This window comes from Mus caroli, unplaced genomic scaffold, assembly GCF_978045245.1.
Source record: "Mus caroli unplaced genomic scaffold, Mus_caroli_1 scaffold_1, whole genome shotgun sequence".
NCBI classification, from domain to species: domain Eukaryota; kingdom Metazoa; phylum Chordata; class Mammalia; order Rodentia; family Muridae; genus Mus; species Mus caroli.
This window is the reverse complement of record NW_028227256.1, coordinates 143,207,471-143,235,131: the sequence shown is the minus strand read 5'-3', so window position 1 is coordinate 143,235,131 and position 27,661 is coordinate 143,207,471.

Here is a 27,661-nt window from a genome sequence, read left to right as displayed (position 1 = left end):
CATAGAATTAGGGAGATAGGGGATGGGAGAGGAGTTTCCATAGGGAGAACAGGGAAACAAGATAATATTTGAAATGTAAATAAATAAAATACCTAATAAAAAAGTCTAACAGCATTCATATTCAAAAAGTAACTTATCTATTATAATTATCTCAATAATGCTTATTCATGTTCAATCTATGTGATCTGCCTTTGATTCCCACATTTATACCACCTTCCAAACAAATTAGAATCAGGTTAAGAATCTAGCCCAAATTCTTTACTACATTAATTTATATTTCACCTCAGGCATAGTGTGGACAACAAAATATCTACTTATATTACATAGCTTTCCTCAATCTTTCTTATTAAATAAATATACATTGTTTAGGGGCATAAATTATGAATACACATACGATATATACTCAGGTATGTGTGGTGATACACACTGTAATGTCAAATCTAAGGAGGCAATACATGTGGACCTCTGTGATTTCTAGCCCAGCCTGGTCAAAATAACATGCTCCAGGCCAGCTGTTCAGAGCTACCTAGTGAGACCTTGTTTCAAAAAGAAAAGAAATTATACTATTTATATACCTTCTGCTTAAAAAAACTTACCATCGACTTTTAATACTATTAAAATGATTTTATTTTATTATTCTTTGACATTCATCTTATCTCCAGAGCTGTTTTTTTCTTGTCATTGGTAGACTACTTGTTCTTTACAGATATAGTGTTTTATCCTAGCATGTTAACATCCTAATGGGTGCACACAAGTAGCATGTAAAAATAGAAGACTCCTTTTGTTTTCCATTATTTTGATGCAAAATGAAGTAGCAATGTTTGTTGTTAAATATCTTTTTTCTTTACTTCAAAAGACACTTTTGCCATTTTGCCTTGTTTATTCAAATCTTAACTCTTTTAATCCAGCCATTTTTGCATTATTTTGTACCCCATAAACACCTTACTATTTTATAATCATTGGTGATTCAGTTATTGAAACTGTGTAATGTTTTGAGAGCCTGGGTGCAGTTAATGTTATTATTGCTATTTGAAAGAATAGCGATCCAGCTTCCACTATGTTCATAGCAGCCTTATTTATAATAGCCAGAAGCTGGAAAGAACCCAGATGTCCCTCAACAGAAGAATGGATACAGAAAATATGGTACATTTACACAATGGAGCACTATTCAGCTATTAAAACAATGAATTCATGAAATTATTAGACAAATGGATGGATCTGGTTTATAACATCCTAAGTGAGGAAACCCAATCACAAAGGGACACACATGATATGCACTCACTGATAAGTGAATATTCACTGATAAGTGATAAGCCCAGAAGCTTAGAATACTCAAGATACAGTTTGCAAAACACATAAAACTCAAGAAGAAGGAAGACCAAAGTGTGGATACTTCAATACTTCTTAGAAGGGGGAACAAATTATCCATGGAAGGAGTTACAGAGACAAAGTTCTGTTCAGAGATTGAATGAATGACCGTCTATAAACAGCCCCACCTTGGGATCCAACCCATAAACCATCACCAAACCCAGGCCTGATTGAGGTGCCAACAAGAGCTTGCTGACAGGACCCTCATATAGCTATCTCCTGAGAAGATCTACCAGTGCCTGACTAATAAACAAGTGGATGCTCACAGTCATCCATTGGACAGAGCACAAGGTCCCCAATGAAGGAGCTAGAGAAAGTTCCCAAGGAGCTGATTGGCTTTGCAAATACATAGGAGGAACAACAATGTGAACTAACCTGTACCCCAGAGCTCCTTAGTATTAAACCACCAATCAAAGAAAACACATGGATGGACTTGTGGCTCTAGCTGAATATATAGCAGAGAATCGTCTAGTCAGTCATCAATGGGAGGATAGACCCTTGGTCCTGTGAAGATTCTATGCCCCAGTATAGAGGAATTCCAGGGCCATGAATCAGGAGTTGGGGGTTTGGGGAGCAGAGGAAGGGGGAGAGGATAGGGGACTTTGGGAGGGGAAACTAAGAAAGAGGATAACATTTGAAATGTAAATAAAGAAAATATCTAATTAAAAAAAAAAAAAAAAAAGAGTAGCGATCCCTGAACAACTCTCCTTCTTCTAGGTGTCAGGATGGAGACTGTAAGGGAGGTACAAAGTATGTTGAGACTGAGTTATGACAGGGACTCATCACATCTGAAGGTCTTTTGCTGTGGTGAATGGTCCTGGATTTCTAATCCTTTGGAGATCACATGGAACCCAAGGCTCACTACTCTTGATGTAACAAAATTTTTTGTAATATTTATAAAGGGGCTTTTAAAAATGATTGACAGGAGGAATATCAGCCTGTGCAACAAAGATGTTATTTTTAAAAATGGCAGAAGCAATTTGGTCCTCAGTGAGTGTAGTCAAGGATGGCATATAGATGCCTGCATCACCATATTTTTTATACCACTTGTTTCACAGCTTTCTCATGGCAGCAATTCAGATCCAAAATGAACACACTGCGGCAGGAACACAGAAAACCAGCCAGTGAGCATACCATTTAACTCTGGGAGGACTTTGTTACTGCTTTGGTACCACCAGTGGATAGAGAGATCATGTTCTTGGCATTCAAATGGACACCACACCAGAAGAGCTGTCCACCAAATTCTGGATTATGATGATGGAAAGAAATGTGATCATGAGTTCCTCTATGATGCCAATGTTTCAATGGATATCAGGGCCAAGAGGCTAGGCAATTGGTAGTTCAAAGGGAATTTCTATTTATTGTGAGTGAACTGTCAAACTTCTTTTGGTACTTCCATGATATTTTGGCCTCTATCCTTGAAGTGGGCCTTGGTATTCTCCATTGTAGTGAATGTTTCAGTAGACGACACGACATACATAGCATCAGCATTAACAAATTTCATATTTGAAGTATCTCATTCTTTGAAGATGAAAATAGTCTTCCAATTGATGACAAAGTTCTGTTTGCCAGCCTTGCCTGTGATGGAATGTGATTGGAATCATAACAGAACATGTACACCCTGTAGCTGAGGACAATGAGGCAGGCACTGAGAGCAACAATGTTCAGTTTTCCAGTGTTGAAGTCAGTCCAGTTAATCAGGTACCTTATGCCACAAAATACTTTTACCACTTATCTGCACAATTATAGCTTAAGAGGAAGACTGGTTAAGAGAGAGAAGGTAGTTTTATTGGCACAATTTTATGGATACAGAAGATATATAATCACTTTCTAATTATTTATGCATACATTATATGTTAATGAAGACTGAATGAGTCAGAGAATGAAAAGGAGCCAGCCAGAAGATTAAAACAGATTCCCAGAATTAGTTGGAAGCCAAGCTTGTTGAGAAGTTTGGGCCAGAAGAGCAGACTTAAACCATTCAGTCAGAGTTCAAAAAGAGCTGGAAAGGGTATACTTATTCATCAGTAAGCCTCTGACATGACAATTACTTTTATAAAGTTTTCTTTCCAAAATACTTGTACTTAGTGTAAAATGAGCAGTGTGTGGAATGAGGAAACATGAGGTCAAGCTGACAGTCCATCTTCACTTACCCACTTGCATTGTTTGATTTTCTGGTGTTGCTTTTCTTTTTGTTCTTAAGTTTGTTTTGATTTTAATTCCTTGTGTGGTTTCGGGTCACTTTTGATTTACTTTCCATGGGATGTAGTTCTGTCCTTTACGGTTCTAATCCCTTTATCTTACTTTTCCTTCTTCTCCCTCACCTTCCTTTTTCTCCTTGCCCAACTCTAATTTTACTCCAAAACATTCTATCCTTAAGCTTCCTATCAATCTCAGCTCCTTCTCTTCATAGCACAACAATCTTGTGGAGTCCCACTTCTTCCACACACATCAGTCAAATAAATCTATAATAGATCCTTCTATACTTAAAACAAGGTTGATATATTGTGCTTCTAGATAGCAGTATTAGATTAAATTACATATGATAATTTGCTATTTTACATAAAATTCAATGATATAACTTTCAGTTATTAGCATTTGTTAGCCCTCACCTGTACAAAATAATCAAACACTTTCCAATCGTCGCCTTACTTAGTTAAGAATTAACTTGAAGTCCAAGATGATTTCCTCTTGATGGGATCCATTAATTGGTGAATCCACTTGGGTTTAATTCCAGAGTACAACTGAACATATAGTTTCAGATTTCAGTATGTTCTTATTATCTATAAGATGTGTTATTTCATATAAGTATTGTCAATCATTTGTATTTCACCTTTAAAAAGCAACCATTTTAGCCAGGCAATGGTGGTGTACGTCTTTAATCTCAGCACTTGGGAGGCAGAAGCAGGTGGATTTCTGAGTTCGAGGCCAGCTTGGTCTACTGAGTGAGTTCCAGAACAGCCAGGGCTACACAGAGAAACCCTGTCTTGAAAAACAGCAACAACAACAACAACAACAAAAAGAAACCATTTTCACATATAAACTAGTCTAATTTATTCAGGATTTAGTTCAATTGTTGTGATAAATACCAAGATAAGTATTAATTTGAGAAGGGAAGAGCTTATTAAGGCTTACAATCCATCCCATGGGAAGAAGTACAACAGGAATGCAAACTAGATACTTAAAGGCAGGAACTGAATCAGAGACCACAGAGGAGTGCTGCTTACTCACTCGTCCCTCATGGCTTACTCAGTTGCTTCTCTATAAGACCCAAACTAGCTACTCCATCCAAAAGGCTTGGTCTTCCCACATTAATCACTAACCAGAAAAATGAACCATAGATATGTCTGCTTGCCTATCTGATGAAAGCACTTTCAGAATTAAGGTTTCTTTTTCACAGATGACTCTACTTTGTATCAGGTTGAAAAAAACAAACAAACAAACAAAAGAAAACTATAACATGTTGAGTCTAAGAATATGTTCAGCTAAGCTCACAGTGAATTCCTTTTCTATTGATTAATCTAACAAAACATTAGCCTCCCATGCCATGTTACGTACTATAACACTATATTTAATTTGTTGTTATGACAGCAGTATTTTTCTCCTCTTTTATTAATTCTCAGAGATTAATATATTTTAACAAACAGAAAGTGGTATGACCTTATGTATTTAAACTTTAATAGCCAGTATGATTTCTAGGAGATGTGCAAATGCTCTGTGAATATAAATATGTCCTAAGTGCATATGAGATCTGCTGCTCAGAGAAATTTTAATTTGGTCTAGCATCCAAATTTTTATACTACAATAATTATTAATATCAACTTACATGCTCAATATAAAATCATGGAGAATTTTATGAGGAATAATTCTCTTAATATTTTACAATTTATTTTTATATAGCACAAAATTGAATTTGCATACCATTGTAAAAACACTTAGGAACACTTAATGAATATTTAAGAAAAATTTAACAACGTTTATTTAATACTAAAGGTAATGACATTTCTAAGAATGGAGATAACCATTTATTTGTTGTTGAATACATATTACTATGTTTGGTTGACAGAATGTATTGAGCTCTATTAAGTAGTTTACTAATCCCAAACATACTGAATTTATTAATTTCATATATTTTAAGGATTGGTGTTATTAGTAGTTAATAAAGCCAGTTATGTTCATTTATAATTAATTCAATTACTTTAATGAGTCAATATATGTGCTATAATATTTTCTTCTAGGTATTTTATTTGTATTAAATTACTCTTTATCAAATTGCATTTTTTAAATGTGTGATAATGATGTAGTAACTGATTTTACAGAAATAAACAAAACTTAAACAGAAATGTATATTTAGGGAAGCTAGAATTTTATTTTTAATATAAGTAAATGTTTAATGATATTTAAAATACATAAGAATTTATAGGTTTTATGACATTCCATTAATATGTACAAAATGTATGGATTATTTTTTGCATCAAAGAATAAGAGTAGTCATGAACTTTTAATACATAGCTATAACACAACCACTCAAGTAAATAAAGGTATGAAGAGAGGAATTTAAGTCCCCCAAAACTATAGAGTTCATTTTATCAAAGGAACATCAACAAGTAAAATATAAAATCATATACTATGAGTATACTGAAATCATTTGTTTGTGCCACATAAATGTAATGGCAAAATCTCTTTTCAATATATAGATTACCATGTAATCTATAATATTTGAAAATTATCTCCATCCCTAATCTATATTAACCTAAATATCTTGTTTATGTTGCTATACACATACTCAGACAATATGTAAAAATTTATGAAGACAACAATTTTTCCAAGAATTAAGGTATGTGTGTGTGTGTGTGTGTGTGTGTGTACACACGTATGTATGTATTCCTGAGTGAACACAGGTGGGCATGCACCAGTTGACTTGAGGACAGCCAATTTAATCCAACTACCCCCACCCCAATTGCTGTTTTCTGCTGTGAATACTAGGATCCATTAGAGATTCCAGAGAGTCTTCTATCTTTGCCTCCCATCCTGTCTTATGAGTGTTGGGATGAAACACTCCCATTATTCCTGATGCTATGTTGTACTTGCACACAGAAACCTAGCATGATTGTCCTCTGAAAGGCTCTTCCAATAGCTGACTGAGACAACAGATACTTACAACCAAGCATTGAATTGAACTCTAAGACCCCTATGAGCTAGGGGAATAATTGAAAGAGATGAAGGGGATGGTAACCCCAACAGTTGGATGAATGGCTAACAATGTCAATTAACCCTGAGATTCCACCTCACACCAGTCAGAATGGCTAAGATCCAAATCTCAGGTGACAGCAGTTACTGGCAAGGATTCAGAGAATTAAGAACACTCCTCCACTGCTGATGGGTTTGCAACCTGGAACAACCACCTTGGAAATCTGTCTGGCATTTCCTCAGAAAATTGAACATGTTACTACGTTCAATTACTACTAGCTGAGGACCTAGCTATAACTGCTGCTGGGAGTATACCCAGAAGATGCTCCAAAATGTAATAAGGACACATGCTCCACTATGTTCATAGCAGCCATATTTATAATAGCCAGAAGCTGGACCGTAACAGAGGAATGGATAGAGAAATGTGGTACATTTACACAATGGAATACTACTCAGGTATTAAAAACAATGACTTTATGAAATTCACAGGCAAATGGATAAATCTAGAAAATATCATGAGTGAGGTAACCTAATCACAAAAGACCACTCATGGTATGTACTCACTGATAATTTGGTTTTAGGCAAAGAGCATGGAATACTCACGATACAACTCATGAACCACATGAAGTTCAAGAGGAAGGAAGACCAAAGAGAGGATGCTTCAGTCCTACTTAATGTAGGGAACAAAATAACCAAGGAAAGTAGAAAGTGGGAGGGACTTGGGAGGAAGACACGAGGGTGAGGGGAAGAAGAGGGGAAGAATCAGGTATGGGAAGAGATGGAGAAGTTGTACAAAGAATTAGGAAATTGTTCAGAGGTATGTAGCAAAGGGGGATGGGGAACTGGAGGGGAGGGTGTAGCAACCAGAAAGTCCCAGATGTGAACAAAGCAAGAGTCTTCCAGGACCCCACGGGGATGACATTAGCTGAAATATCCCACAAAGGGGATGGAGAATCTGTGGAGACTATATCCAGAGATTAGGCAGGGCTCCCCGGTTGAGGAATTGGGCTACCCAGCCATCTCAAAAATTTTAACCCAGAATTGCTCCTGTCTAAAGGAAACACAGGGTCAAACAGTGGAGCAGAGACTGAAGGAAAGGTCATCCAGAGACTGCTCCACCTGGGGATCCACCCCACATGCAGACACCAAACCCACGCACTATTGTGGATGCCAAGAAATAGTTGCTAACAGGAGCCTGATACAGCTGTCTCCTGAGAGGCTTTGACAGAGCCTGACAAATACAGATGTAGATTCTTGCAGCCAACCGTCAGAATAAGCACAGAGACCCCAGTGGAGGAGTTAGGGGAAGGACTGAAAGAGCTGAAGGGGCCTTATTTGGCATCAATGGGAGGGGAGGCCCTTCTTCCTGTGAAGGCTTGATGCTGCAGTGTAGAGGAATGCTAGGGCCATGAGGCAGGAGTGGGTAGGTAGGTGGGGGAGCACCCTCATAGAAGCAGGCTAAGGGGGAATGGGATAGGAGGGGAAACAAGGAAAGAGGATAACATTTGAAATGTAAATAAATGAAGTATCCACTTAAAAAAAAAAAGAGGAGGCATTTTGCCAGCTTGCACTCATCTGCTAGCAAGTCTGTTTCTTGTTTGGGATTCCTCTTATACTGAAGAGGAGATAAAATATCCAGTCTTGTGGACTGAGCGACTACTGAATTTTTGGAATTTCTGTTCACACCCAGCCAACTTAAACTACTGCGCCATGAGAGTGAAGTGATGGAAGAAGAGAATAAACAGGCTGAAGCACAAGAGAAGAAAGATGAGGCAGAGTTCCAAGTAAACCAGCTTGTGCACCCACGAAGACTGCAGCAGCTGAAGTAAGGGATGCTGAAGGCCGGGACACTGGAACAAGCAGTCGGAATGTATGCTGCTATTGGTGGTAAGTCTCAGTAGAGTTGGAATGTCACCTGGCTGAGATCATCTGGGAAAATGACTGCCTTAACAACCAAAACAATCCCTCTGGCCATCTGCTCTGGAGCTTTGGCATTCTGGACTAGTTCTGTTCTCTCTTGTGGCCAAGTGTAGCTCTTGTACAATAAATCCTCTCGCTGTCAGGTGAAGTCTCAAAAACAAACAAACAAACAAACAAAAGAAGAATATGTCATAACCCAATTCTTTCTAGTCCTCCAGGCAAAGACATTCGTGCCACACAACTGACCTCAGACATTCCCTACTTACATTTTTCTCCTTGAAACCTCTTGAGAAACCTCCACATTTCAAATTACCCTCAGGAACACTATCTTTCATGGTTCTACTAAAACGGCATATTTAAGCAGCACTTACAATATTCTGCTGCTCTCCTAACCCACAGTCCCACAATCTGCATTCTTTCAAACAAAAGCATGGTCAAGCCTATCGTAGCAATGCCACAATCCTTGTACTAACATCTGTTTTAGTTTTAGTTTCACTGCTGTGAAGAGATACCATGTCCCCACAGCCTCTAGTCTAAAGGAAAACATTTCGTTGGGGCTAGCTTACAGTATCAGAGGTTTAGCCCATTGTGATCATGGTAAGAGGCAGGATAGCTAGCATCCAGGCAGATATGGTGATTGCAAAGGAGATTAGAGGTCTACATTGTGATCTGCAGGCATAAAGGAGGAAACTATGTCACACTGGGCATAGCTTGAAGATACATGATGTCAAATCCCTACCTCCATCTTCACATACTTATTCTACCAAGGCCACACCTCCTCCAGTAAGGATACCACTCCTAGTAGTGCTACTCCCTATGGACAAGCATTCAAATGCATGAGTCTATAGGGTATCTATTCAAATCACTACGAACTGCTAAATATTTTTTAATTGTTTCCCTATAGCTTAAAATAAATAAGAAAAGATGACATTATCTGTGAGATGGAACAAAGATATATTTGAAGTATGAGAGAAGAGTGAAGCCTTCTAGAAATTTCTTACTAAGTACTGGTATAACAGTTTTCAGGGAGCACTGATATCACTTTAAAATTTCATGGCCATTGATTTCAAGTACAGCACTCATGTTTCTTTGGAAGTCAAGGAAAATATCTGTGTCTAGCCATCATTTAGTCAGTTATTCAGGTGACACTTTTGTCAAGGAAAGGTGAGAGCATTTGCTTTCTAAAGGAATAAATATAACCATGTACTCTTGTGTATATACATGTGAGACAAAAATGTAGATAACATGTAAAGGATGGACCTGATTTCTATCTTTTCTCTGTATACTCTAGATTCACAGTGACACAAAATTATATGTATGCATGTGTGTGTATATATATATATATATATATATATATATATATATATATATATATCAGAATTGCCTACCAATTTTTAAAGAATGTAAAATCTATGAATAACTCTTGAGTAGTTTTCAATTTCAATAAATATATGTTGCTCTAAAAGTGAATACAAACAATGCCTTCATAGTAGTATGCAGCCTTATTTCCTGTACTAAAAAAGATGAGAAAGAGAAAGGTTGCAAGTTCAAGACCAGTAAAGTCTTATATAGTAAGATTTGCCTAAAGTAAAAATAAATAAATAAATAAATAAATAAATAAATAAATAAATAAATAAAGGATGAAAACAATACAAAAGAAAAATGTTAAAGTTAAGAAAAATTATATAATGCTCACCTCAAAGTTAAGTATCACATTTCAACTTCCTACCTGTGATTTCCACATTTTGATATGCTGACATGTTATATGGATGCTGTTTGTCTGCTCTTACCAGGAAAGGATTTGTCCTTCAGTGTCCTCTTCCCAGAGGAAACCACTCAGGCCAGAGACAAAAACAACTTAATCAGAAGTTTATTTAGTAAACTAAAGCCAAGGCAGCTACAGTATACTCCAGGGATACATTGAAACAGGCTGATTTATGAGTGTTTTATCCCTCGGATCCCTACTGTCAAGATACAGCTCTAGTGTTCTTAGTCACAATACATTTAACTTCCTGCTTACCTGGTCAGGATGCCTCAGAATGATACTCTTCTCCATGCTCATGCCTGCCCAGCTACCCACCTTAATATTGCCTGTATTTGATTTACAGAGTCTTTGATCATTGCACTTGGGGGTAAAAATGAATAAACAGATTAAAAAAAAAAAGAAAGTCCAGGAAAATATGCCATATGTCAGAATAAATGGGAAACAACGAGAAGGGATCAAGAATAGTTTTCTTTATAGCTGGAAAAAACAATTGGAAGAAAATAATAACTATATATAGGAAGTCAGAAGAGGTTATGTTTACACTTGGAATAGGATACAATATTGTGATTAGTGTATGGATTTCCTATGTGCTTGGAATAAATGAGTTTCTAAGACATGATTATGTATAAAAATTCGTAAGTAAAACTTCCATTGATGAATCAATACAAAGTAAAACAAAGTATACAAACAAGGAAACCAAACAAATGAACAAAAACTATACAAGAAAAATAGTTTCACTAGTCAGAATAAATTAGCTGCAAAATACTACTGAATTATATATATTAGAAATGTCAAAGTAGAAGCCTTGAACATATTAATGATATTTAATTTGTTTATTTTATGAATATAGATTCAGGCTAGGTACGAAAATAAATTAAAGAGTGCTTACTTAGATCACACAAATCACTCATGTTGATTCCCAGTAGATATTACAAAGTCATTGTAATGGACTAATGGACTCACTGTCACTGTGATTATCTGCACAAAGTTAGGCCCCTCTCCACTTCATCATAGTTGGGGCAAGACCCATGAGGCAACACTCTTCTTTGAGAGAAAATTAGCAGTTATTGGAGGAGGAAATGCAGCTTTTTAAAAGGGATGTAGACACTAACATGTTTCATTTGCTGCAGCAAATAATCTACCACCCATGCATAAGCAAGGAACCCTAGTTATACTCAAGCGGGCACACACAAACTAAAGGACTGAGAATGAAAGATGAGATTTCAGAGAAGGCAAGTTCCACTGAGGGGGTGGGGCAAGAAAGGAGTTGGGAAAGAAAAGAAAAGAAAAGAAAAGAAGAGAAGAGAAGAGAAGAGAAGAGAAGAGAAGAGAAGAGAAGAGAGGAGAGGAGAGGAGAGGAGAGGAGAGGAGAGGAGAGGAGAGGAGAGAGGAGAGAGGAGAGAGGAGAGAGGAGAGAGGAGAGAGGAGAGAGGAGAGAGGAGAGAGGAGAGAGGAGAGAGGAGAGAGGAGAGAGGAGAGAGGAGAGAGGAGAGAGGAGAGAGGAGAGAGGAGAGAGGAGAGAGGAGAGAGGAGAGAGGAGAGAGGAGAGAGGAGAGAGGAGAGAGGAGAGAGGAGAGAGGAGAGAGGAGAGAGGAGAGAGGAGAGGAGAGAAGAGAAGAGAAGAGAAGAGAAGAGAAGAGAAGAGAAGAGAAGAGAAGAGAAGAGAAGAGAAGAGAAGAGAAGAGAGAAAGAATAAAGGAACAAAACTAAAATTAAACAACTGTCTGGTCTTTGCAGGATTATGAAATGTACAATATGAAACTATGATCTGATGGAAAACATTTTTAAACAATCAAGATAAAACAAAATATAAATAGTTCTTAGCTTAACATGATTATAAAATAGAGGTAAAACAAACTCTTTTATCTTTAATACTATTCACCTTTTATACAGAAATCACCATAATGAATTGCATGCCTATGGTTCATTACTAAGAATTGGAAGTATGTACGTGCATTTTGTTTGTTTTTTGTTTGTTTGTTTTGGTTTTCTGGGAAGAAGGTGATGGTTTTAACCCTTCAGGATAATCTGAGTACAAATAATGACCTTGCTTTCACAGTTTTAGAGTGTTTGTCTTACTTTTGACATATCATTTGATATATTATTGCTTTATCGGGATATTAAGTTATAAACAACAGTTGGATATTTCATATTAATTGCACAAATAATATATAAGACTTTTGAAAACTCTGTTGTCTAAGTACTTCTTTCCCACAGAATATTTATCAATTTAATGTGTTTGAAACTAAGGTAATCATTTATTTTCCTCAGTATAATTTGACTATAAAGGAGGTTTAATTAACTCCAGTTATTTTTATTTATTTGTTTACACAGGTAGAGTCTTTTAATATGAAAACATTTAAGAATGATTACTTGTACTGAAATCAAATAACTAGTGAACTTTTCCTAGGTTTAGAATATATATAGCCTAAGGCTTTGAGGTAGCTTTTTCTGTCTTGAATGAAGCCAACTATATTTTAATTTCTATTATACACTAAAAACAAGCACTGTAGTCTTTAAAATATAAGAACCACACAATGGAAAAGACTAAGTCAGAATGTGTTTAGCCTTGCTGTATGGGGAAGATGTTGTCCTTTGTAAATGCCCCTTATTGTTGATGTGGTTAATGCTTTTAATTTAGACTTCCCAGCGGTAACACTATTATCTATAATCATTTATTTTGCAAGACTCTTTGTCTTATATGGTCTGGTCTCTCACTTGGCCCATTCTCTAAATAGTGTTCACATCCTATATTACACTTCCCAATTAACCTGGTACAGCATCAGCTCACACAGAAATTAAGACATTTCACTGCTTAGGAGAAAAGAACATTTTTGATGTGTTGGAAAATTTCGTACTTTATAATAAAGTATAAGAAAGTGATATTGGCTGTCACCAAACCACTTACTATTTCCTCACTTATTATCCAGAATAGCTAAGAAATAAAGAATTAAACACACTTTAAATATGAAATACATGTTGATTCAAACTTAGTGAATTTTGTAAGTAAACATATTAAAACATTTCTAAGTCTTGGGAGATTTTCAAGTTAAAAATAAAAGTTATGGGCTATATGGGAAAGTATATATTTGCCATTACTGGAGTTTCCTTATTTAAAGACATAGTAATCAAATAAAACCAACCTCTAACCTACAGCATGGTTATGAATAATCTTTATTTCTTTTAATACTTTAAGCTAAATTCTGAAATATGATAGAACATCAGCATAATAATTTTCACCTGGTTATATTAATAGTCTTAGTTATGGATATAATTCTCCAGTAGTAGAAGCTTTTATGTAAACATGCCTTAAGTAAAGTTGCAAATAGCTCAGTAGTTAAGTGCCACTTCAATTCTCAGCACCCATATGACAGCTCAGAACTGTCTGCAACTTCAGTCTCCGGGACCCATGCTCCTTACATAGACGTCCATCCAGGCAAAACATCGATGAATATACAATAGAAAGAAATCGTTCATTTGAAATGAATACAACAACAACTGATTTGTGTGTGTGTGTATGTGTGTGTCTATGTATCTGTGTGTCTGAGTGTCTGTGTGTGCGTGCGTGTGTGCATGCGTTCATGCTCGTGTGTGCATACATGTGTGCGTGAGTGTGTGTGTGTGTGTGTGTGTGTGTGTGTGTGTGTGTGTGTATGCAAAGATTCTTCAAAGGACTTGGAAATGTTGAAAGAGATTCCTGTTTGCCAGCACGATGAACAATCTCTTATTTTCCATCATTACAACAAATAAAGAGAGCTGGGCATAGGAGCATTTGTAGTGTAGCCAGAGTCAGATTGATTCAAAGCTATGTTGTCACACATAAAATATATCTGTTTCTGTTGGGGGTCAAAAGCCCCTGGAATCTCAGTCTCCATCTTGTCCCTGGACCATCATCTATTAACTAACAGTCTCTTGTTTCTTCCACTATCTTGCTCCCTTTCCCACAATTGACTCGCGGCATTTTATGATAGGGGCTTCCCGAGCCTTGTACAATGAGGACATTCATTTCTGGACATTTTGCAATGGGGACATTCCTGTCTGGACATTTTGCAGTGGGGACATTCCTTTCATATTAATGTGTTACCTTTCACCGGTTTGGCCTGTGTATCTGAGCAAATACTGTCTATGATTTTCAGCTTTATAAACCCTCCATTTCCCAAGAGTAAATGAGGCTTGAACAGGATCTTTGTCTTGTCTCCTTCCTTGGCGTCTCCTGATCCCAAATTTGTCTTTGCAGCTCCCTTCCCTGGAGAACCCTGTTGTTTAAGCCCTGCAGGTGAGGGCATGTTTCTTCTTTCAAATAACTGAAAATGGAATTCCTGGTATGGTCAATATAAATTATCAAATGGTTAAATGTTAAAATATGATTTAAATGAACCAGAAATAATTGTAGTAACAAGATTTTCTAATAATTTTAAAGGCATAGACAAATTTTGAGAAAGGACTAGAATTCCAATGAAACTCCTTCCCTTTTTTTAAAATTATGATTTTTATTTTAAAATTTTATTTATTCAATTTACACTCTGTTCACTGCCCCTCTCCCAGTCACCCCTTCCAATATACTTACTCCCATCCCTCCTCCCCTTTCCCCTTTTGAGCAGGTGGGAGCCCTCCTTGATATCCTCCCAACCCTGAAATAGCAAGTCTCTGTGACACTAGGTGCACCTTCTCCCACTGAGCCAAACAAGGCAGACCAGCTAGAAGAACATATTCCACAGCTTTCCAAGGCAACAACTTTTCAGGTAGCTCCTGATCTAGTTATTCAGTGCCCTCATGAAGACCAAGATGCATGTGTGTAGGGAGTCCTAGGTTCAGCCAGAGTATGCTTTTTGGTTGGTGGCTCGGTCTCTTAGAGAGACAAGTGTTCCAGTTAGTCGACTTTGTTGGTATTCCTGTGGAGTTCCTATCCCCTTCAGGACCCATAATCGTCCTCCCCTATTCTTCAATGAAAGTATCAAGCTACTTCCATTAGTTCCCTATGGTTGTCTGCATCTGTCTGAGTCAGCTGTTTGGTGAAGCCTCTCAGAAGACAGCCTTGCTAGACTCCTATCAATTTTTTATTAGATATTTTCTTCATTTACATTTCAAGTGATATCCCCCAGCCCCCCTATACCCTCCCCCTCCCCTGCTCCCCAACCCACCCACTCCCTATTCCAGGCCCTGGCATTCCCATATACTGGGGCATATGATCTTTGCAAGACCAAGGGCCTCTCCTCCCATTGATGGCCGACTAGGCCATCCTCTGCTACATATGCAACTAGAGACACAGCTCTGGAAGTATTGGTTAGTTCATATTGTTGATCCTCCTATAGGGTTGCAGAACCCTTTAGCTCCTTGGGTAGTTTCTCTATAACCTTCATTAGGGGCCCTATGTTCTATCTAATAGATTACTGTGAGCATCCACTTCTGTATTTGCCAGACACTGGCATAGCATCACAAGAAAGAGCTATATCAGGGTTCTGTCAGCAAAATCTTTCTGGCATATACAATAGTGTCTGGGTTTGGTGGTTGTATATGGGATGGATCCCCAGGTGGGGCAGTCTATGGATGGTCCTTCCTTCCGTCTCAGCTCTGAACTTTGTCTCTGTAGCTCCTACCCATGGAAGGAGTTACAGAGACTCCTATCTTTAAGTATAACTGAGTATCACTAATAGTGTCAGAGATTGGTACTTGCCCATAGGAAGGGTCTCAAGTTGGGCCTGTTATTGGTTGGCCATTCCCTCAGTCTCTGCTCTACACATTGTGCTTACATTTCTTGTAGACAGGATAAATTTTTGGTTCAAAATTTTTTGAGTGGGTGGTGTCCCTATTGATCCACTGTGGCTCCTGTCTGGCTTCAGGAAGTGGAAAGTGCTTTCTTTTGACACTGAACATAAATCCTATTCCAAAATAATGATTGTGAAGAAATTATTTGATTTAACAATAATGTAATGTATATTTAAAAGTTACTACTAGTATTGACTATAAGAGTGGAAACTTGTAGAGCCCACCTCTGGCAAAAAGACAAGGCATCAAGTGAGGGATGGGGTTGCCATCCCACAGTCAAAAACTCTGACCCATAATTATTCCTGTCTAAAAGAACTGCAGGGTCAAAAATGGAGAAGAGCCTGAGGAAAACGAGGTCAAGTGATAAGCCTAAAGTGGGGTCCAGTTCAAGGGGCTGCCCGAAGTTCTGAAAATATTTCTGAGGCTATGGAGTGCTCACAAAAGGGGTCTATTATGATTGTCCTCTGAAAGTCCCAACAATCAGCTTAAAAAGTTAGATTCAGATATTTACACCCAACCAATGGACAGAAGCCAGAGAATCCTGTGGTTGAATTGGGGAAAGCTGGAAGAAGCTGCCCTATGGAAAGACCAGCAGTCTCAGCTGACCTGGACCCTCAAGATCTCTCAGACACTGAACCACCAACCAGGCAGCATACACCAGCTGATATGAGGCTCCCAACATATATACAGCAAAGAACTGCTGGATCTGTACTCAGTCAGAGAAGATGCACCTAACCCTCAAGACTCTAGAGGCACTAGGGGGTGGGGAAGTTTGGTTGGCTGGAGGGTGAGGGGCATGGGGACACCCTCACAGAGACAAGGTGATGAAAGGGGTATGGGATGTGGAACAGTCAGAGGGTGAACTGGGAGGGAGATTAAATTTGGATTGTACAAAAAGATTAAATAAAATTTAAAAAGTAAAATCTCTGAAGAAATTATCCTATGCATTTAAATACTACCTCAATAAAGAAAGAAGTATGTTTCTATGACACATGAATAAACCCCAAAAGGAACATAAAACAACAACAAAAAAAAGAGTACTCATTGTGAAAAATCAAATATGTCATAAAATGGATACATTAATAAGCATGAAATGATCATTTAATTATGTGTACATGTAACAAAAATTCATGTATCAGTAATTTAATTTTGTCAGTTATATCTTTATTATATTGGTTATTAAATAAATTTAAAAATTTTAATAATTTTGATCATATCCTTCCTCTCCTTCATGTCCCTCAAGATCTTCTACCTCTTCCTACCCATACAACATTAAGTCCTTTTTTAAAACCCAATCAAAACCACAGTACAACCAACAATGAAAACTGATTTTCCCTCTCACAGAAGGTATGACAGTTTGGATATAAACCTTGACCATAGTGGCTAGGTTTTCATCAATACATCCATCCATTAATCCATATATACATCCATACATCAATTCACTGATTTTAAAGAATATAACAAAGTAAAATATAATATATAAAAACCTCTCCCAACAAGCCCCTTCCGGTCTGACCAACACCAGGGTAGCTAGGGCACAGAGTCAGCTGACACCTGCCAGCTACTCACAACACCAGCCACGGGATCTTAAGACTTCAAGTGATCCGGCCATCCTCCAGGTCTCCGCCCAGCCCTGGAGCCCTTTGCCTCAGGATCAGCAGGACCCATCTTGGTTCTGGGACTCCTCTGAACTTAGTCTGTACAGGTAAGAGTGTGCACCACAGAAGCTGACAACTTCTGGGATAGGCAGGAGCCACAGAGCCTCTGAGACAGTGCCCATTTTGGGCTCAAGACATCCGGCCACCCTCCCGGCCAGAGTACAGGTGTCTGCCCAACCTGGGAGCCCTTTACCTCAGGATCGGTGGTAGCAATCTTGGTTCCAGAACTCTGCTGAACTTAGTCTGCACAGGTGAGAGTGTGCACCACACAAACTGACAGCTTCTGTGACCCACCAAAGCAACACAGCTTCTGGGAAAGATCCTGTTTTGGGCCTTCATCTTCGGCCAGGAGGAGGTCCAATCACCAGATCTCTGTGCACCTTCCATGTAAGAGGAGAGCTTGCCTGCAGAGAGTGCTTTGACCACTGAAACTCAGAGGAAAGAGCCTGTCTCCCAGATCTGCTGATAGAGGCTAACAGTATCACCAGAAGAACAATCTTTAAACAGAGACAACTATAACAACTAACTCCAGAGATTACCAGATGGCGAAAGGTAAACATAAGAATCTTACTAACAGAAACCAAGACCACTCACCATCATCAGAATCCAGTACTCCCACTTCGCCCAGTCCAGGGCACCCCAACACACAGGAAATTCTAGACCCAGATCTAAAAGCATATCTCATGATGATGGTAGAGGATATCAAGAAGAACTTTTATAACACACTTAAAGAAATACAAGAGAACACTGCTAAACAGGTAGAAGACATTAAAGAGGAAGCACAAAAATCCCTTAAAAATTGCAGGAGAACACTGCTAAACAGGTAGAAGACATTAAAGAGGAAGCACAAAAATCCCTTAAAGAATTGCAGGAAAACAAGACCAAACAGGTGATAGAATTGAATAAAACCACCCAAGACCTAAAAAGGGAAGTAGACACAATAAAGAAAACCCAAATTGAGGCAACACTGGAGATAGAAAACCTAGGAAAGAAATCTGGAACCATAGATGCAAGCATCAGCAACAGAATACAAGAGATGGAAGAGAGAATCTCAGGTGCAGAAGACTCCATAGAGAACATCAGCACAACAATCGAAGAAAATACAAAATGCAAAAAGATCCTAACTCAAAACATCCAGGAAATCCAGGACACAATGACAAGACCAAACCTATGGGTAATAGGAGTAGATGAGAATGAAGATTTTCAACTCAAAGGACCAGCAAATATCTTCAACAAAATTATAGAAGAAAACTTCCCAAACCTAAAGAATGAGATGCCCATGAACATACAAGAAGCCTACAGAACTCCAAATAGACTGGACCAGAAAAGAAATTTCTCCCCACACATAATAATCAGAACAAAAAATGCACTAAATAAAGATAGAATACTAAAAGCAGTAAAGGAGATAGGTCAAGTAACATATAAAGGCAGGTCTATCAGAATTACACCAGATTTTTCACCAGAGACTATGAAAGCCAGAAGGGCCTGGACAGAAGTTATACAGAAACAAAGAGAACACAAATTCCAGGGAAGGCTACTATACCCAGCCAAACTCTCAATTACCATAGATGGAGAAACCAAAGTATTCCACGGCAAAACCAAATTCACACATTATGGTTCCATGAATACAGCCCTTCAAAGGATAATAACAGAAAAAAACTAATACAAGGACAGAAACCACGTCCTAGAAAAAGCAAGAAGGTAATCCCTCAACAAAACTAAAAGAAGACAGCCATGGGAACAGAATGCCAACTCTAACAACAAAAATAAAACAAAGCAACAATTACTTTTCCTTAATATCTCTTAATATCAATGGACTCAAGTCCCCAATAAAAAGACATAGACTAACAGACTCACTACACAAACAGGACACAACATTTTGCTGCTTACAGGAAACTCATCTCAGAGAAAAAGATAGACACTACCTCAGGGTAGAAGAAAAACACTACCTCAGAATGAAAAGCTGGAAAACAATTTTCCAAGCAAATGGTAGGAAGAAACAAGCTGGAGTAGACATTCTAATATCTAATAAAATCGACTTCCAACCCGAAATCATCAAAAAAGACAAGGAAGGGCACTTCATACTCATCAAAGATAAAATCCTCCAAGAGGAACTATCAATTCTGAATATCTATGCTCCAAATACAAGGGCAACCACATTCATTAAAGATACTTTAGTAAAGCTCAAATGACACATTGCACCTCACACAATAATAGTGGGAGACTTCAACACACCACTTTCACCAATGGACAGATCATGGAAGCAGAAACTAAACAGGGACACAGTGAAACTAACAGAGGTTATGAAACAAATGGATCTGACAGATATTTACAGAATATTTTATCCTAAAACAAAAGGATATACCTTCTTCTCAGCACGTCATGGTACCTTCTCCAAAATTGACCACATAATTGGTCACAAAACAAGACTCAACAGATAGAAAAATATTGAAATTGTCCCATGCATCCTATCAGATCACCATGGACTAAGGCTGATCTTCAATAACAAAATAAATAATAGAAAGCCAACACACACGTGGAAACTAAACAACACTCTTCTCAATCATACCTTGGTTAAGGAAGGAATAAAGAAAGAAATTAAGGGCTTTCTGGAGTTTAATGAAAATGAAGCCACAACATACCCAAACTTATGGGACACAATGAAACATTTCTAAGAGGAAAACCGATAGCTCTGAGTGCCTCCAAAAAGAAACTAGAGGGAGCACACATTAGCAGCTTGACAACACACCTAAAAGCTCTAGAACGAAAGGAAGCAAATTCACCCAAGAGGAGTAGATGGCAGGAAATAATCAAACTCAGGGGTGAAATCAACAAAGTGGAAACAAGAAGAACTATTCAAAGAATCAACCAAAGGGGAGCTGGTTCTTTGAGGCAATCAACAAGATAGATAAACCCTTAGCCAGACTCACTAAAGGGTACAGGGAAAGTATTCTAATTAACATAATCAGAAATGGAAACGGACACATAACAACAGATTCTGAAGAAATTCAAAACACCATCAGATCTTTCTACAAAAGTCTATACTCAACAAAACTGGAGAACCTGCATGAAATGGACAAGTTTCTAGAAAGATACCAGGTACCAAAGTTAAATCAAGATCAGGTTAATGATCTAAACATTCCCATATCCCATAAAGAAATAGAAGCAGTCATTAATAGTCTCCCAACCAAAAAAAGCCCAGGACCAGATGGGTTTAGTGCAGAGTTCTATCAGACCTTCAAAGAAGATCTAATCCCAGTTCTTCATGAACTATTCCACAAAATAGAAACAGAAGGTACTCTAACCAACTCATTCTATGAAGCCACAATTACTCTGATACCTAAACCACAAAAAGACTCAACAAAGATAGAGAACTTCAGAAACAATTTCCCTTATGAATATCGATACAAAAATCCTCAATAAAGGTCTCGCTAACCGAATCCAAGAACACATCAAAACAATCATCCATCCTGACCAAGTAGGTTTCATCCCAGGGATGCAAGGATGGTTCAATATACAGAAATCCATCAACATAATCCAGTATATAAACAAACTCAAAGACAAAAGCCACATGATCATCTCATTAGATGCTGAAAAAGCCTTTGACAAAATCCAACACCCATTCATGATAAAAGTCTTGGAAAGATCAGGAATTCAAGGCCAATACCTAACCATGATAAAAACAATCTACAGCAAACCAGTAGCCAACATCAAAGTAAATGGTGAGAAGCTGGAAGAAATCCCACTAAAATGAGGGACTAGACAAGGCTGTCCACTCTCTGTCTACCTATTCAACATTGCACTTGAAGTCCTAGCCAGAGCAATTAGACAACAAAAGGAGATCAACGGGATACAAATTAGAAAAGAAGAAGTCAAAATATCACTTTTTGCAGATGATATGATAGTATATATCAGTGACCCTAAAAATTCCACCAGAGAACTCCTAAGTCTGATAAACAGCTTCGGTGAAGTAGCTGGATATAAAATTAACTCAAGCAAGTCAATGGCCTTTCTGTACACAAAGGAGAAACAGGCAGAGAAAGAAATTAGGGAAACAACACCCTTCTCAATAGTCACAAACAATATAAAATACCTTGGTGTGACTCTAACTCAGGAAGTGAAAGAACTTCAAGTCTCTGAAGAAAGAAATTAAAGAAGATCTCAGAAGATGGAAAGATCTCCCATGCTCATGGATTGGCAGGATCAACATTGTAAAAATGGCTATCTTGCCAAAAGCAATCTACAGATTCAATGCAGTCCCCATCAAAATTCCAACTCAATTCTTCAACGAATTAGAAAGGACAATCTGCAAATACATCTGGAACAACAAAAAACCTAGGATAGCAAAAACTCTTCTCAAGGATAAAAGAACCTCTGGAAGAATCACCATGCCTGATGTAAAGCTGTACTACAGAGCAATTGTGATAAAAACTGCATGGTACTGGTATAGTGATAGACAAGTAGAACAATGGAACAGAATTAAAAACCCTGATATGAACCCACACCTATGGTCACTTGATCTTTGACAAGGGAGCAAAAACCATCCAGTGGAAAAAAACAGCTTTTTCAACAAATGGTGCTGGCACAACTGGTTGTTATCATGTAGAAGAATGGGAATTGATCCATTCCTATCTCCTTTTACTAAGGTCAAATCTAAGTGGATTAAGGAACTCCACATAAAACCAGAGACACTGAAACTTATAGAGGAGAAAGTAGGGGCAAGCCTCGAAGATATGGGTACAAGGGAAAAATTCCTGATAGAACCGCAAAGGCTTGTGCTGTAAGATCAAGAATCGATAAATGGGACCTCATAAAGTTCCAAAGCTTCTGCAAGGCAAAAGACACCGTCAATAAGACATAAAGACCATCAGTAGACTGGGAAAGTATCTTCACCTATCCTAAATCATATAGGGGACTAATATCCAATATATATAAAGAACTCAAGAAGGTGGACCCCAGAAAATCAAATAACCCCATTAAAAATGGGGCTCAGAACTGAACAAAGAATTCTCACCTGAGGAATACCAAATGGCAGAGAAGCACCTGAAAAAATGTTCAATATCCTTAATCATCAGGGAAATGCAAATCAAAACTACCCTGAGATTCCACCTCACACCAGTCTGAATGGCTAAGATCAAAAATTCAGGTGACAGCAGATGCTGGCAAGGATGTGGAGAAAGAGGAATACTCCTTCATTGTTGGTGGGATTGCAAATTTGTACAACCACTCTGGAAATCAGTTTGGCGGTTCCGTAGAAAATTGGACATAATAGTACCAGAGGATCCAGTAATACCTCTCCTGGGCATATATCCAGAAGATGTTCCAACAGGTAAGAAGGACACATGCTCCACTATGTTCATAGCAGCCTTATTTATAATAGCCAGAAGCTGGAAAGAACCCAGATGCCCCTCAACAGAGGAATGGATACAGAAAATGTGGTACATTTACACAATGGAGTACTACTCAGCTATTAAAAGGAATAAATTTATGAAATTTCTAGGCAAATGGATGGACCTGAAGGGCATCATCCTGATTGGGGTAACAGAATCACAAAAGAACTCACACAATATGTACTCACTGATAAGTGGATATTAGCCCAAAAACTTAGGATCCCCAAGATATAAGATACAATTTGCTAAACGCATGAAACTCAAGAAGAATGGAGATCAAAGTGTGGACACTGTGCCCCTTCTTAGAATTGGGAACCAAACACCCATGGAAAGAGTTACAGAGATAAAGTTTGGAACTGTGAAGATAGGATGGACCATCTACAGACTACCATATCCAGGGATCCATCCTATAATCAGCTTCCAAACGCTGACACCATTGCATACACTAGCAAGATTTTGCTGAAAGGACCCAGATATAGCTGTCTCTTGTGAGACAATGCTGGGGCCTAGCAAACACAGAAGTGGATGCTCACAGTCAGCTATTGGATGGATCACAGGGCCCCCAATGGAGGAGCTAGAGAAAGTACCCAAGGAGCTAAAGGGATCTGCAACCCTATAGGTGGAATAATATTATGAACTAACCAGTACCCCAGAGCTCTTGACTCTAGCTGCATTTGTATCAAAAGATGGCCTAGTCGGCCATCACTGGAAAGAGAGGCCCATTGGACTTGCAAACTTTATATGCCCCAGTACAGGGGAATGCCAGGGCCAAAAAGTGGGAATGGGTGGTTAGGGGAGTGGGGGGCGGGGGACTTTTTGGATAGCATTGGAAATGTAAATGAGGAAAATACCTAATTAAAAAAAAAAAAAAAAAAAGAAGAGTGAACGTAAAAAAAAAAAAAAAAACAAACAAAAAAAACCAAAAAACAAAAAAACAAAACAAAACAAAACAAAAAAAACAACAAAAAAAAAACAACAACAAAAAAAAAACTCTCCCATCTTAATTGGACAAGACAAACCAACAAAAGAGCCCAACAAGAGTTAGAGACCCACTCATTCCATGCTCAGGAATCCCATTAAAACAGTAAGCTTTATGTAATGTCTGGCTGTGGGTCTCTATATATGTCCTCATTTGCTATAGGAGTAATTTTGTCTGAATGATAGATGAGCCAATTACACCTTAATAAATCAAAAACTAAACATTGTCCTTAGAACGGTGGAAAATAAGTCAGTGGTGGAAACTCTGTAGGCTTGTTTCAAACAAGCCAGGCAAGTTACTTTTGGTGTATGTCTAACTTATAGCTCAGCTTACAGGGCATTTTACAAAGACATAATTCGAATACTAGTAGATCCTTAGAAACAAGAATACCCTATTAGGACAGTCTAGACTATCAAGGTTCACCAACAATATTACCCTTTCAGCTACTGTGGTGAGGTGTGTGAGTTGAAAGGAATCTAGATTGAGAGAATCCCCTTTGCTTCTTCCCTAGTTCTGATTCTCTCACTTTAACCATTATCCAGGTTTATTAAATATGTTCAAGTCTATGTGAAAAACTACCAAAATGCTTACTGAAATGATCGGATAGATTTCCTTACTCCCATTTTATGAGTGATGTTTTCAATTGCTGCAGAGGCTATATTCTTCAATACTATATGTCCTGGTGTGTTCCACATGCTTCCCATCACTTCTAGTTATCTTTTACTTTTTGCCAGATAATGTTGAACAGCTTCCCAAGGGATTATTGGCCTTTCCTAAATCGTTCACAGCTATATATCCATTTGTTTGTCAAACTTTATTAACTTTTTAATTACATATGAATACATGGGGGTATAGAGAATATGTATCAGTGACATTCAAAATATTTACATTATTTTGAGCTAGATAGTACATTAATATTGAGTATAATAACTGTATTTTGAAACAAAAGTACATAAGCACTGCAAATACAAATATGCTCATAAATTTATGACATTTATTTAAACTACAAACAAACTTTTCATTAGTATTTTTGTGCCCTAAACATTTTTCTTGACCTCAAATTTTCAAAGATATTCTCCTGTGCTCAATATATCAAGTTGAGTAATAAAGCCATTAGAAGGGAAAATAAAATCATCCCCGTTGGACATAAATGAGTTACAGAGGCCTAATGTTCAAAAGCATCAAGATTGTTATTTGATTTGTTTTACTTTTGGGTTTTATGTATCTTAAGGGAAGGAGTGTTTATTCCTGTGTTGTAAATAAACTATAAATGAGAACAAAAGTATGTTTTTTCTAATGGTCTTGTGATATAGACTGTCCTATGGGAATTACTTCACATCTGACAGGTAACTGAAGGTCCTTAGCATTGTTGAAGCTTGTACTGATACCCAAAATGTAATTTACATTATTCTAATATTTCAAAAATACACTTATAGAATAATGATCTATACAATATTTTGATTCTCATTTTTCTGTGTAAGTGAAATAAAGAATAACTCATTCATCTTAATGAAATAAGTACATTTTAGAAAAAAAATTAATAGAAAAGGACTCCAAAATATGTTCCTGGAGAAATGTTTAATAGAAGAGAAGTTGTCATTCCCAGTACCGACAGTTGAAAGAGTATAAGAGGAAATATTTGTTACTAAAGCATGATGCAAACAGCAGGTACAATGTGCCCTCTTCATGGGATCAGCTTGTCAATAGTGTACAATAGTCTGTCATCATTTTTAACAGAAAATAAAAAAACTTTTCCTTTTCTTCTGGAAATGGTACCTCTCTTAAACATCTTCTGGCCATTTGATGAAATACGGTGTTGTAAAATATCAACCAAATTGAGTCTTTGTGTGATTTCCATATGAAAATTATGTTAGGTCTTAAAGCACAAAGACAATAATGGTAGAATACATTAATTTAAATAATAATTTTATAGAATTATTTGCAGTAGATTTTAGAATTGTTTGTGAGATCTTTCTTTCAGCTTTGTCGTTTTTTTTTTTTTTGTTTGTTTTGTTTTATTGTTTTTTTTTGGTTTTTTGTTTTGTTTTGTTTTGTTTTTGTTTTTGTATTTTCCCAGGCAGACTGAGACAGTCACAAAGGCTAAATAAAAATTAAGCTCACTAAACTTGGCATTTTTATAGAGCTTCTGCTGTAAATGAAATTATATGTATTGAGAATATAATATGAGATCATGGCAGACCCAGAAGAAAGACCAAAGCATGGTAGATACTCTCCTAAAAATAGTAAATGGTATATCCTGGATCATCAATTAGTACAATTAGTATGCACTCTCATTTTTAAAATAAAATGGAACTAAACACATCCCTGACGTCAGCAATCATGAGAGAAAATAATCTAAATTTGAATTAGATTGCTTAGAATATAAAAGAAAGTTCCAGGGTCTTGACAACTGAAACAGCATAAATTAATTCTCAGTCTAGTTTGAACCAGTTAGGGTATCGTATGTTTATTTCTTCAAATTTTTTTCTCTGCTGCCATATCCAGGGATCCATCCCATAATTAGCCTCCAAAGGATGACACCATTGCATACAATAGCAAGTGTTTGCTGAACGGGCCCTGATGTAGCTGTCTCTTGTGAGACTAGGCCGGGGCCTAGCAAACACATAACTGGATGCTCACAGTCAGCTATAGGATGGATCACAGGGCCCCCAATATTAGGAGCTAGAGAAAGTATCCAAGGAGCTAAAGAGATCTGCAACCCTGTAGGTACAACAACATTATGAACTAACCAGTATCCCGGAGCTCTTGACTCTAGCTGCATATGTATCAAAAGATGGCCTAGTAGGCCATCACTGGAAAGAGAGGCCCATTGGACACACAAACTTTATATGCCCCAGTACAGGGGAACGACAGGGCCAAAAAGTGGGAGTGGGTGGGTAGGGGAGTGAGGGGGAGGGTATGGGGGACTTTTGGGATAGCATTGGAAATGAAATTGAGGAAAATATGTAATAAAAATATTAAAAAAATAATAAAATAAAATAAATTTTTTTCTCTGTACTTTCTGATGGCTGTCTTCTCCCAATGTTTCTATGTGTTATTCCTCTATTTGTGCATATCCCATATGCACAAACACAGGTCATATATGATTGGAGTATATTTACTGTCTTATTAAGCTTAAAATTTCCTTCAAGACCTTCTTCTATTCCCAGAAAGAACTATGAGTTCAGCCTTCATCATTTGAATGGGGGGGGGATGAAAAGAAGAGCACATAACAGAGGTGAATACCTTTTATACATTTTATAGAGAGAGAGCTATACTGTTCTTCTAATAACATTTGTCTCAAAATTCATTGTCCCTGTCTAATGTGTCATAGTGTGACACCAAGGGAGTAAGCTCTGCATATTTGGACTGACTTCACAAGATGAACAGAGGTTTTGTCCAGGCTCCTCCTAACATTGAGCATGAGAAAAGAGCAGAGAAAATGGTACTTATTAAAATGCAACTCAATTCTAGAATTGGTGTCTTGAAAATGTAGAATCTAGAACTTAAGTTAAGTCTACAGGACAGGAAGCACTGCTTTCAAAATTATATCAGAATTTACTGAGAGTGTTATTATTTTATGAAAATGGACATACACACCTTATGTGAAATTATCTTAACACCA